At 34.3% G+C, this 13211-nt stretch overlaps 1 long non-coding RNA gene across 1 annotated transcript; it reads left to right on the plus strand.

Annotated features, from left to right (window-relative positions):
• The first annotated feature begins 1597 nt into the window (after positions 1-1597).
• Positions 1598-10385, plus strand: LOC139045599 (uncharacterized). Its single transcript, XR_011504292.1, has 3 exons — positions 1598-1735; positions 5584-5674; positions 10066-10385. It is a non-coding gene; the product is annotated as an uncharacterized lncRNA (long non-coding RNA).
• The last annotated feature ends 2826 nt before the right edge of the window (positions 10386-13211 follow it).

The following is a 13211-nucleotide window of genomic DNA, read 5'->3' on the forward strand; positions in this document are numbered from 1 at the left end:
AGCAGCCTCAGGCAAGTCACTGAGTTAAGAGTTCTGAACTACGTTTTCTCTTTTGTGAAAGAAAAAAATACAATCTACCAAAATGAGGCGTTTTTAGAATTTAAGATTCTAATATATGTGAGATATGTATACATATTTCCCCTAGGAGTAGTGGTTTGGGATTCGCTAGCACAGTATTTGTAGTGACTTTATAGAGCATAACCATTCAAATAATGATAATCAACTGCATTTAGAAATATAATATTTAAAAGTTACTATTTTTTCAAACTACAAAAATATCTCCATAAGAATTAGACTAGCAACTTGAGAGTTGTTTCCTAATTTTCAGAAATTTTGAGGGGATACTATAAGTGATATGTGATGGGATTCAAAGTTGTTTAGGTCTTGCAGCTTGATTTTTTTTAATTCAATCAATGAATTTTCATCAGATACTGTTCTTGGGATGCAAGACTGAGGAAAAACATGACAAATGACTTGTCTTTGCAGAGCTGATATTTCCAGTTCTAGAAAGAAACAATAAGTAAAATAAACTATTAAGTCTATATAGTATATCAGATAGTCATAAGTGAGAAATTCTGAACAAAGAAGGCAGTCTTCGAGTTGAACATCTTTGCTTTATTCTCTCTTCTATATAACCGCTGACTTAATCCAACATTAGCCACATGTTCTTTACAATTAAACCTATTGTAAATTACTCCTAATCAGTCTCCCATCTCCACTCTCAGTACATTTCCAATAAATCCTACATAGATTTGCCAGCAGCATCTCTCTAAATACCAGTCCAGTTACTATCACCCTCTGCCTGACTCTAAAGTCTTTAGTGATGCCTGCACTCCATAGAAAAATAAGACCATGTCCTGCATTTTTTCATTCCACCTACCTGGCTCAGGTTGACTTGTTGGAACCTGCTGCTGCTATTAAATTCAAAGATGCACTGGTCCCTATATATGCCCTGAACTGTGTTATTTCCCATCCATCTTTTATAAGGAAAGATCTATCTTATTAAAATGCAAATCTATCATATCACTGTCATTTATAAAACATTTCAATGATTCTGGATTTTCTAAAAGTTGTAGAGCTGGCTACTTCTCACGACATGAAGCCTCATTTCCTGCTAAACTCTCAATTCACATTGTACCCATTGACATTGAACTGTGTGTCTCTTCTTAGAGTGGCCAGCACCTCTATTCTGCCAAATAAACTGCTCATCTTTCAGAATTCCGCTCCAGCCTCACTTCCTCTTTTGGACCCTATCCCTGCCTGGAATTAGGTGCTTACCTAGCACTCTAAGTACATATCTGTTGTAACATGCTAATCCCTTCTATTATAATTTTTATTTTGTTCCTTCTCTCTATCTTACAAGCTTCGTATTTCCATTTGTTGTGTATTTCCTGGTACATAGTAGATATTCCATAAATGTTTGCTGTCCTTAACATAATACACTTCAAACAACAGATACAATAGTCATGTGTTGCTTAACGACGGGGATGCATTTTGAGAAAAGCGTTATTAGGCATTTATCCTTGTGCAAATATCATAGAGTGTACTTACACAAACCTAGATGGCATAGCCTACTACACACCTAGACTATATGGCACTAATCTTGTGGGATCATCTTCATGTACGCAGTCCATCGGTGACTGAAACATCATTATGCTGTACATGACTACATGCCATTAACTAAATGACTACAAGGAGAAGTTCTAAGGGAGAGAGGACATCATGTCATGAAAAGGTAGGTGTGATACAGTCTTTGGAACAGAAGAGGAAGTTCTGGATTGAAGGGATGTGAAGATAATTACTGCTAGTCTTTTTGGAAACAAAAACAAACGCTGTAGAGGACCTAGGGGAACACACACTAGAAGCCCGGCCGGCAGGGGACAGGCAACACAGAGCTGTCTTCATGAGCCTCCTTCTCCTGTTTCTTTTCGGTCTGCCTTGAGCCGGCCCTGTTGTTATTAGGCTACCACCATCGTGGACAAATTCTTCTTTAGGCCCTTGTGATTCATCTCCTATTTCTGTTGTATATACTTGTACGTCTATGAGTGTGTGTGGTGTGTGTTGGTTTTTCATGACTGGAGAGAGGTGAAAAGTTTATAACAAATAATAATAAAGTTTATAATTTCCAAGAGGCCTCTGACCGTGCCTGGAGGGGGGCACTAATTAAACATTAAAACCTTTATGCAAAAGGTGCTTTCCTTCTCAACAGAGAGGCATCCCTACAAGAACAGCTGGAGATCAGTGCTGCTAAGTATCTCTTCTCATTCGGCACCAGATTCCACAACTCATCATATAGTTTCTTAAATAATTGATGCATTTATGCTCTCTTCAATTAACCAATGAATTACCAAGCACAGGTTTCACTTCTCTTGTTTTCCCCAGTGAGACTTACCCAGGTTCTCATCTTTAGGCGGTTATTTAACCGAATCCATCTAACATGGTTCAGTTTGTGGAGATGTGATGTCACGCTTAATTCTAAGGGTTTGCTTTGCTAGTGCTTCCTAAACTACTCAGTTAAACAGTTGATGATGTATTTGAAATAAGAGAAACGCTGTGTTAATCGATTAATTATGCACTCATCTAAAAATACTTTATTGGATAACAAGAAGTATAAATAAGGAACTTATAATTTAATTAGAGGTAGGCTTCTCTGTTGGATGGATATACGGAGTGGCTAAGCACATCATACCAATTTGTGGGGCTGTCTGAATTTACCACGTGAGTCCATGTGATTGCTGCATATTGTTACGTGAAGCATGCAGTTCAAATGATTTATTTTTATTATTTATAATAGTAATTAATAATTAATGTGATTTTGTGGCTAAAATAAACTTATATTTAAGTTATATATATATTTCTTTTTCAGCTTCTAACATTGACATAAACATGAATGCTAAGAAGAGTAATGCATATTACTAAAATATAGCACTTTAATTCCTCTCCAGACCAGAATCCTTAATTAATTCCTTAAAGCCTATGTGACTGCACCGACATGGAATTAAGGCTTATTTTCATGGTCAATACATGTCAACAAAAAAAGAAGCTGGTAATCAATAATATATTAGGGTTTATTTTATGATAATCTTGGAGAACATGATTGCAAGGTAAAGACAATGGAGCAGCTTCTTTACAAGAGAAAAAGAAAGTAAATAATTTTAAGGTAAAGCAAGCAAACAGAACTCCTCCATTCTTCACTCAGTTTTTATTTGATTGTTACTACTCCGACAATTGGCTCAATCCATCAGCCTCTGTTTGGCAAAGAAATATTTTAGGTAGGAAATGAACTGTGTTTGAACTTCACAACTGAGTGTGAAACATTGCTTTTGCAATAGCCAAATCTTTGAAGACAGCTGTTGAGGCAGTTTCAACTAATGATAATTTAAAAATCATAAATAACAATTTACAATGTGTCTCAAACACTGAATTGGACTACTTATTATATTCAGAACTTGTCTCCTTAGCATGAGGAAGAAGCAATAATTGTTTCTGGTGAAACTTATGGTGATTTCTTTATAGAACACTAGAAAATCAAGTGCTGTTCTTCCTTTTACTCCCTTAAATATTGAGTATAAAGCTCTCTTAGGATCACCCCTCCCAAAGGATTTAATTAATGATACTCAGGATGTTGGCAAAGAACTCAATTGTCATTTAATATTTTTCACTGAGTTATCTACAACTTTTATTAGAGTGAAAGCTAAAATAGAAATAGTATATTAAAAGCTATTCTTTCTCAGATCATCATCAGGAAAGGTGAAAAAAGTACCTGGATATTTTACATTCCTTTTGATTTTGATGGTTGTGAGCCTATGTAAACTTTTGTTTCCTAGCTGGATGAATGGCTTACAGTAAAGAAGAGCTGAATGGGCTACAAATAACATGAAGACTAATGGAAAATGATGTTTCTACATCTCTTTCAATGGAAAAAAGTGCCCATACACACAATCCAGGGTGATCACGCATAGGGCATCATTTTGCAGGCTGTGATTTTAAGTTTTTCTTATGGATTTGGTCAGGACAGATCTTTCCTCATTGCTCTGTATATCTAAGCCAATTGAGGTTATTTAGTGATGCCTGTTGCTCACCTCTATGTAAGTACACTAAATTCTGTGTTTGTTTGGAAGAAAAAAATCCCCAATATTTATTTCTGTCCAAGAGTGACTCTTTAGTGGCTAATTTGTTCTTTGAGTAAAACAAGTATTTGATTCAACTTATGCAGCCAAACAAATGCATAGATTTAGAGCACAGGAATAGACAAATACCTAGGCATCATTTGTTGGGAATTCAATGAAAAGGACATATATCCCAAAATAGCACAAAATGATAAGATAATTCTAAGCTATAATATCTAGTATAAGTTAGTCTCATAGTCATTAAAATGTGTATCACAAACAACAACAAAAAATTATTGTCAGGGCTGGCCCCCTGGCCGAGTGGTTGAGTTTGTGCACTATACTTCAGCAGCCCAGGGTTTCACCAGTTCTGATCCTGGGCATGGACATGGCACCACTCATCAGGCCATGCTGAGCCATAGCACAACCAGGGGCACTCACAACTAGAATATATAACTATGTACTGGGGGACTTTGGGCAGAAGAAGAAAAAGAAAAAAAAAGAGAAATAAAAAAAGATTGGCAACAGATGTTAGCTCAGGTGCCAATCTTTAAAAAAAAAAAGATAGGCATATTATTTCTACTATTGCTAAAGCCAAAAAAGTGTGACTATCATCATCAATGAGAAACCTGGGCCTTATTTCATTGACATTAATGCTTAAAGGATTATGAAAAAAATTATTGACATTAAAATCAAATTTATGACTTCCAGTTTCCAGATCCAGATGTAAAAAGCTTGAAGTCTCCACTCCATCCTAACAAATAAGAAGCTTAAATACCACCTGAAACAAAAAGCACCAAACCCAGTGGGTTCACTGGTGAATTCTACCAAACATTCAAGGAAGCAATTATACTAACTCTCTACAATCTTTTCAGAAGACAGAAGCAGAGAGAATACTTCCTAACTCATTCTCAGGCCAGCATTACCCTCACACCAAAACCAAATAAAGACATTACAGGAAAGGAAAAATACAGAAAAAAATTTCTCATGAACATAAATGCAAAAATACTTAACAACATATTAACAAACAGAATCCACAAAGAGTACGAAAAAATTATACACCATGAGCAAGTATGGTTTATCCCAGATATGCAAGGCTGGTTCAATATTCTAAAATCAATTAATGTAATCTATTACATCAACAGGCCAAAAAAAGAAAAAAAACACATGATCATATCAATATGCAGATAAAATATTTAACAAAATCCAACACCCATTCATGATGACCTCTCAGTAAACTAGGAATAGAGAGGAATTGCCTCAACTTAATAAATACTATTTACATCTAATAGCATACTTAATGGTGAGAAACCAAAGTTTTCCCAATAAGATCAGGTACGAGACAAGGATGTCTCCCTCTCACTATTCCTTTTCAACACTGTGCTGGAAGTTCTTGCTAATGCAATAAAGTAAGAAAAGGAAATAAAATGTTTGTTGATTTTAAAGTAAGACATAAAATTGTCTTTTTTCATAGATGAATTGTTGTCTATGTAGAAAATCCAAAAGAATCAACAAAAGAACTCCTGGAACTAATCAGCAATTACAGCAAGATTGCAGAATACAAGGTAAATATACAAAAGTCAATTGGTTTCCTATATACCAACAATGAAAAAGTGGAATTTGAAATTAAAAGCACAATACCATTTACTTTAGCACCCCCAAAAATGAAATACTTGGGTATAAATCTAACAAAATAAGTACAAGATTGATATGAGGAAAACTACAAAACTCTGGAGAATGAAATCAAAGAAGAACTAACTAAACAGAGATATTCCATGTTCATAGATAGGAAGACTCAATATTGTCAATTCTTCCCAATTTTATCTAGAGATTCAGTGCTACTTTAATCAAAATCCTAGAAAGTTATTCTGTGGATTTTAACAAACTGATTCTAAAGTTCACATAGAGAGGCAAAAGACCCGGAATAGTCAGTACAATAGAGAAAGAAAAGAGCAAAGTTGGAGGGCTGATGCTATACAACTTCAAGACTTTTATAAAGCTACAGTAATCAAGGCAGTGTGGTATTGGTGAAACAATAGAAAAATAGATCAATGGAACAGAAAGGGGAAGCCAGAAATAGACCACCATAGATATAGTGAACTGATCTTTGACAAAGGAGTAAAGGCAAGATAATCTTTTCAAAAAATGGTGCCAGAAATGGACATCCACATACAAAAATAAATGAATCTAGACACAAATCTTATACCCTTCATAAAAGTTAACTCAAATAGATTATAGACCTAAATGTAAAATGGAAAACTATAAAACTCCTAGAAGATAACACAGAAGAAAATCTGGATGACCTTGGATATGGTGATTACTTTTTAGACACACCAAAGACACTACCCATGAAAGAAGTGATAAGCTGGACTTCATTAAAATTAAAAATTTCTTTTTTATGGCAGCTCTATTCACAATTGCCAAAACTTAGAAGAAAACATGATGACTTTCAGGAAATGAACGGATTAATAAACTGTGGTACATCCAGACAGTCAAATATTATTCAGGGCAGGAAAGAAATGAGCTATCAAGCCATGAAAAGACATGAAGAAACCTTAAATGCATATTACTAAGTGAAAGAAGCCAATTTGAAAAGGCTACATACTACGTAATCCAATTATATGACATTCTGGAAAAGGCAAAACTCTTGACAGAGTAAAAGGATCACTGGCTTCCAGGGGTTGGCATTGGGGGTGAGGGATGAATAGGCCGAGTGCAGAAGACTTTTAGGCCACTGAAAATATTCAGTATGATATAATGATGGATACATGTCACTATACATTTGTCCAGAACCACAGAATGCATAACGCTAAGGGTGAATGTAAACTATGAACTTTGAGGAATTATTCTTGTGTCAATGCAGGTTCGTCAATTGTAACAAGCGTACCATTCTGGCAGGGGATTTTGATAATGGAGGAGGCATGCATGTGTCGGGGTAGAGGGCACATGGGAAATTTCTGTATCTTCTGTTCAATTTTTCTGTGAACCTAAAACTGCTCTATAAAAATAATTTTTTAATTAAAAAAAACAAATTTATTATCTGCAATTAGTGATGTTGCTAAAGAAAAAATTCAAATCATAAAGGCAACAAACTTTTTGGAGAAATTACAAGTTACACACACACACATCAACTGGAATGATGGTGGCTGCAAGTAACAGACAACCTGACTGACAATGACTTAAACTTAAAGCAAGATGTCCAGAGGCATGGAGTCACCAGCACGTGTTCAGCTTCTTCCCCTTGTCAAGGTCCTGGCTTCTATCCTTCTGCCTCACTGTTATTAGCATACTGATTTCTCTCACCCTATGCTTTTCTCTTTATTTTAGCAAGGTGGCTGGTGAAGGCCGGAATATAACACACTTACTAAGGTTGATGAGTAGGAAGGAGAAAGGGCAGTGCAGAATCCATCTATTCTTTCTACCGAAAACCCAAAGCTTTTCCAGACGCTCCTTGGAAAATCTTCCTACGTCACATCAGCTAAAATTGAATCACATGGTTGCCATAGCTGGGAAAGAAAACATCTCATTCAGCACCTTTACTGGAAGATGAGAAATGGAAAAAGGAGTAAGGACAAGTCAGTGAATTCTCCATGAGCAGAATTGGTAGATAGATAGATAGATAGACAGACAGACAGATATATAGATAGACAGGCAGACACATATATACACAAGAGTTATATCTATTTTAATATTTTTATGTGAGACAAAAATATTATCCTGTTTTCTCCCAAATATTTTGAATTATCTTTTCACCATTGACCATTACAGCAGCACTGCTGTTTTTGTAAATTAGACAATACATGCTATATTATTTTTCTATCAAACAGATTTTAAATTGGATAGATTCAGTATTCAATTTTTTTATTAAATTAAGAAAGTCACACACATACTTTAAAAAATAGTTATATATAATTATAAGATAAGGCCAATTGAATTTTAGCATTTTTGAACATACATAGGTATATGTATATATAATTATATAAGAATATAATTTATAATTACATAAAATATGTAAATATATATCTAAAATTTTGTGTGACAAAAATGTCCCTAAGATATTTTATGAATGTTTTTATGAGTTATCCTTTTGTGTGAATATATATATGTGTGTGTCTATAATCTTTGTAGGATCAAGATGGTTAAAAATAAAATAAATGTTTTGATCTAGAAATTTTAAATACATCTATTAAGTTGGTAATTTTGAAAATATTCATAGCAGCATGAATGCAGACACACAGTAGATCCTCAATTTTCATAGATTATCTTCAAAAATCAAGGAAATTTGAATTTTGGAACAGGATAACTTGAACTATCCAAAGGTTATAATAGAAAAAAAATCTGCAGCACATAGGAAACTAGAGAAAGCTGCTGTATACTTACTCCAGAAACTTCGAGAAATTCCAAATATATATCACTTAAGAGGAGACTCAAAACTTTTTAGAAGAAAAGACTTCTTCCTAAACTGTTTTATATTATCTGTAATCTATTTTTAGCATATACGTTATAGGGTGTGCATATGTGTGAGCCTTTATGACTGAATCCACTTTAACTAATGCCCTAGTGTTGGTTAATTAACACTTGAGGTAATCACTAAAAAATATACACTTCAAGGGTAAAGAATGGTTTTAAAGAGTTAAGAGGCTATGGGCAACCAATACAAACATCAACCACAGATAACTGAATAACAGGATGTTTGGCTAATTAGCATAAGGATGTTAGAAATGATTTGATTAGGGGAAATTAGAAGTGTTTAATATAAGAGGATTTTCCATAAATATTGTAGAGACACAAAGCTACAAATATGGCAATTCCAACAGCCTAAAATTTTTCAAAGTAGAATTTAGCAAACTTATAAGAAACTATTTAGTGCCTTTTTGCTAGCAAATGTTTATATATGTGGTAGAATTCAGCCTGAGATATAATTTCACGTTACATTGTAAAGGAGGCGTTCCGTCTCAAATGACGAGAGACCATCATCTAGTAAGAAGAAAAAAATAACCATGACTGCCCAAATTGGCTTAGGTCAGTTCTCAGCAGGACTAATCCAAGAACCTCTCACCAGAGTGCGTTAGCATTCATTGGTTCACGAGAACAAAAACTGGAAAATGTTAATACCACTAAAACCCTTGAGAAGAGTTTCGTATATTGGAATTCCTCCATAGTAGCAATATAATTGTTAAGATAGGTTATGTTCTTAAATATGTTAATGAGTGACAGCATAAATAACATCACCACTAATAGGAATATGTATTATAGGTTGATATCCTTCAAGGGAGAGTTTTTGGAAATATTCACTGGCTTGTTCATCAATTTTACATATTTAGTTAATGAAATTTGTAATTTTGCAAACTTGTGTCAATTGCATGATGTTACGAGTAAATCACAATGAAGACCTTATATTTTATTTCATTTATTTTATTAAAATATGAATGTTCTAAAATAAATTTTATTCAATTGCCTTAGAGTTTAGGCTTACTCCTGGATTGTGTGGGAGATTTCAAACAATTCCAATCCTCTAAAACCATTATCTTCATCTATTATTCACAATCTTACATTAGCCTCAGTAATACAGTATTGTTTTTCTTTGTAGAATTTATAGAGTGTTGGTGTGAAATCAAAGTGCCCTTCTCTTTGAGTCAGTATGCTTCTGAAATTTAATCACATAACACAATTGCATAGGGAATACCATAAACCGAAGATTTGAGCAGGTTATGACTTTTTCAGGATCACAATAAAGTTTTTGTGAGTATGCCAATGTTCAAGGAATATCTGTTCCTTAGTGATATATACAATTGAATTTAAGTTCATATTTCTATAATCTATGATTTTGAGCAAGTTCTTTAAATTCCCCTACTCTTGGGTTTCTCATTTGTACAGTTAGTACTAATGATTTTTTGCCCTTCTTATGTTATACTTCAAAGATTTATACATTCATTGCTGTATTTCTCTTCCAAAGGTGTTCCTAGCTCAGTGAAAGAGTTAACAAATATTGAAGAAACAAGCCTGAAATTGTAAAATGGAAGCAGTAAAAATCAAGTGAGACAACATTCAGGCTGGCGGCATACGGAGCTAGTGGGTCACTGTTCCTGGGGCTCCAGGCAGATACAGATGCACAGTCTACAGCGGGAGGGAATCTGTATGAAAAGTTACCTGCCTGGTAGGCAATGACTTCCAAGAAGGTCATTAGATTACCTGGTCTACTGCTCTGCTTTGATTTTAAAAGCAAAATGCTCTTTGTTGGGTATTTCTTGTCAATCAATAAAGAAATAGGTTGGACTTGTGACCATTTGAGTCCGTTATCCGCTCTCAGTGATGTGCCTTCCTTGTTTCAAAACAACTAAAACCTGTTAACTCATACCATTATTCAGCATAACTTCTTGTTTAACGTGAGAGACCAACATCACCATTTGCTTGTTTGGGTGCTAAAATATTAATTCGATTTTCTTCACAGAATGTAAGAGTGAAGTTCAAACATTGATTCATTAAAATGTTTAGTCTCCTTTGAGAAATATAATCTGTGTTGGCAAAAGGCAAATCTGGGCATTATATCCAAAATATATAGTTCTCAGCTTTGGCTGTCTCTAATCTACGTATATTTATCAACATCAATAATAATTGATCTGCTTTTTTAAAGCACTATTTTTGGGAAATCCTTACATATTATGTTGACAAACAAGATGGTTGCCACAGCTTACAACTAAAAACTTGTCTATCTCATAATGAGATGCAAAATATATGTAAAATGTAAAAAGACTGATACTTCTGGCTAAATAATATTATTGTCTCTCAGATGGTTTATGGTATTGGTATGATTATACATCTCTGTGAAAGCAAAATGCAAATTCAAATTACCAAACATTCAAGAGAGTCCTCTGAAGTCTAATTTATATTCTAGAACATTGCAACACTACTTCCAGAGTTATTCTGTGAAAATGCCTTTTCTATGATCCCAAAATAAAAAACGGCAAACTGACCAGATGTAATTTTGCAGGAGGCAGAGCTGACTGAGTAGCAGGGAGGCCTTATTTAAAAGCTAAATAATAGGATGTTTGAAGATATAAATTAAAAACTAGACAAGAAGACAGGAAAGCTTTCAAGACTCGCCGCTAGAAAAAAAACTTGGAATAATCTTACTTTTGCTGACATATTTTATTACACCTAGCATCTCCTGAAGAACAAATCTGCATCTGTATACTACAGGGAATCTTAATTTCAATTCTGCTCTTGTAATCTGTAGATTATGAATTATTTTTATAAATGGATACACAACTGCGTATTTTCTTCTCCATCATATAAAATAATAAAAATAATTTGCCTGTGGAACAATGTATCATGAGCAACCACAGTGAACCAGAAGTCACATATGGTAGCGATGAGTGACTACAGGGAAAGTGAATACAACTTCTGGATGTCATATTTTTCTAAAAGCCTAAGATCAGATAGCTCTTTTATTTCAGTGAACATGCTGTAATTAAGAAGCTTAAGGAAAATGTGAATAAAAGATATATGACAATGTAGTGTCAATATAAAGGAATATCTTGAGTTGTACAAATTTAAAGATGGAGCTAGGATGAATGCACCATATGAAAATCACCTATTATAATTACAAGTCTAAATAAAATAATAGCGAACTGTTGAAAACCAGATTTTATAATTGTTTTATGTTCTTGCTCCACAAGCAGGACATTGTTGGATAGGTATCAAAAATTACTGTCTTCCAAATTACTTCTTGATTTTTATATCATTAGGCATAGGTCAGAGAAATTTGATCTTTATGACTTTTTAAAGGGTTAGGGCTTCCAAATTCCTAATGAAGCATTCATTTGTCATGTGATGAAATCTTAGGAGTTTGAGTTATCTCCATTTATCATACAGAATTTCTAGAACAAAGGGCTGAAATAAACTTACTTAAATATAATGTTTTATAGGGACATACACTTTTTCAATACTTCAGCTTGTCATCTTTTTTAAAGCTACTTTCAAAATTATGGACTAAATGTACAATTATTTAAAAAGCAACGTAAAAACCTAGACTCTTTGTTATTTAACTCTTTTTTCTGAAGACTGATAAAGAATTAACTCAAGGAAGCAGGCACAGAATCTGATGTCAGCACCGGAGTAAGCATAGAAGAGACAAGGGGCATTTGGGACAAAGGGTTAGATTTACGTGGCAATGTTAGCAATGGGCATATGGTGGAGAAGACCAGGGTAACTCCATTCCCATTAATGACATCATTTTGATGCAGTAAGCTTCACGTGTGGTGAATTAATATCACTGATCCAACTAATCAAAGAACTGCAGCTACTTTTCCTCACACTCTTGAGAAAAAAAAAAGAAATGTTCTCATTATTTTCAACAGATGATAGAGATATGAAGAAAAAAATCAGTGCATTCCAACAAAATGTTAAGGAAGTAGAAGACAATGCAGTTTCTAGGTGGGTGGATGAGGAGGCCCACAAAAGGAAATCAATATAAAAGCTCTCAAAAGAATGATTTACGCAGCTTGAAGAATTTTAGTAGTTTTGCTTTGAGTAAACATTATCAAATCTTTTTATAGCCATGCTAAATAAAAGGCACACTTCCTCCTTTACTACTTTTTCTAAAAAGGCACAAAATCTTAAATGATCCATAAGATAAAACAGATATGTATGTTCAACAAGAACAAAAAAATGTGAAGCCTGTGACATTTTCCTTGAGTTTCACTGACCTTACTGGTCCTCACTCCTTTGTACGCTTCCTGCTCCTAACCAGGAACCTGAGCTCTTGCCTGAGGCTTTCAACAATAGCTCTTAGAAGAGGTTTGGAATGAAGCATTTCTATTCTAGAACATGGATGTTTTCTCCTTCCCAGTTGATTTACTTTTTCAACTTTCTCCATCCTCACAGGCTTTGCTTCTTACGGGAGAAATTTCCAGGGTGGAAGACTTTACCAGAGTCCATATACAATAGCAGCAGCCATATTTCCCCACTGCCTAAAGGCAGTCCTTCCCACGAAGGTGTACATAAGTCACAAGATAGGCAATTTATACCTTTTTTTTATATATGTCTTGCATCACTACTTCTAGTTTCATTTTAGTTAAATACTTGCTGGAACATTAATTT

Source organism: Equus asinus, chromosome 6, assembly GCF_041296235.1.
Source record: "Equus asinus isolate D_3611 breed Donkey chromosome 6, EquAss-T2T_v2, whole genome shotgun sequence".
NCBI lineage: Eukaryota > Metazoa > Chordata > Mammalia > Perissodactyla > Equidae > Equus > Equus asinus.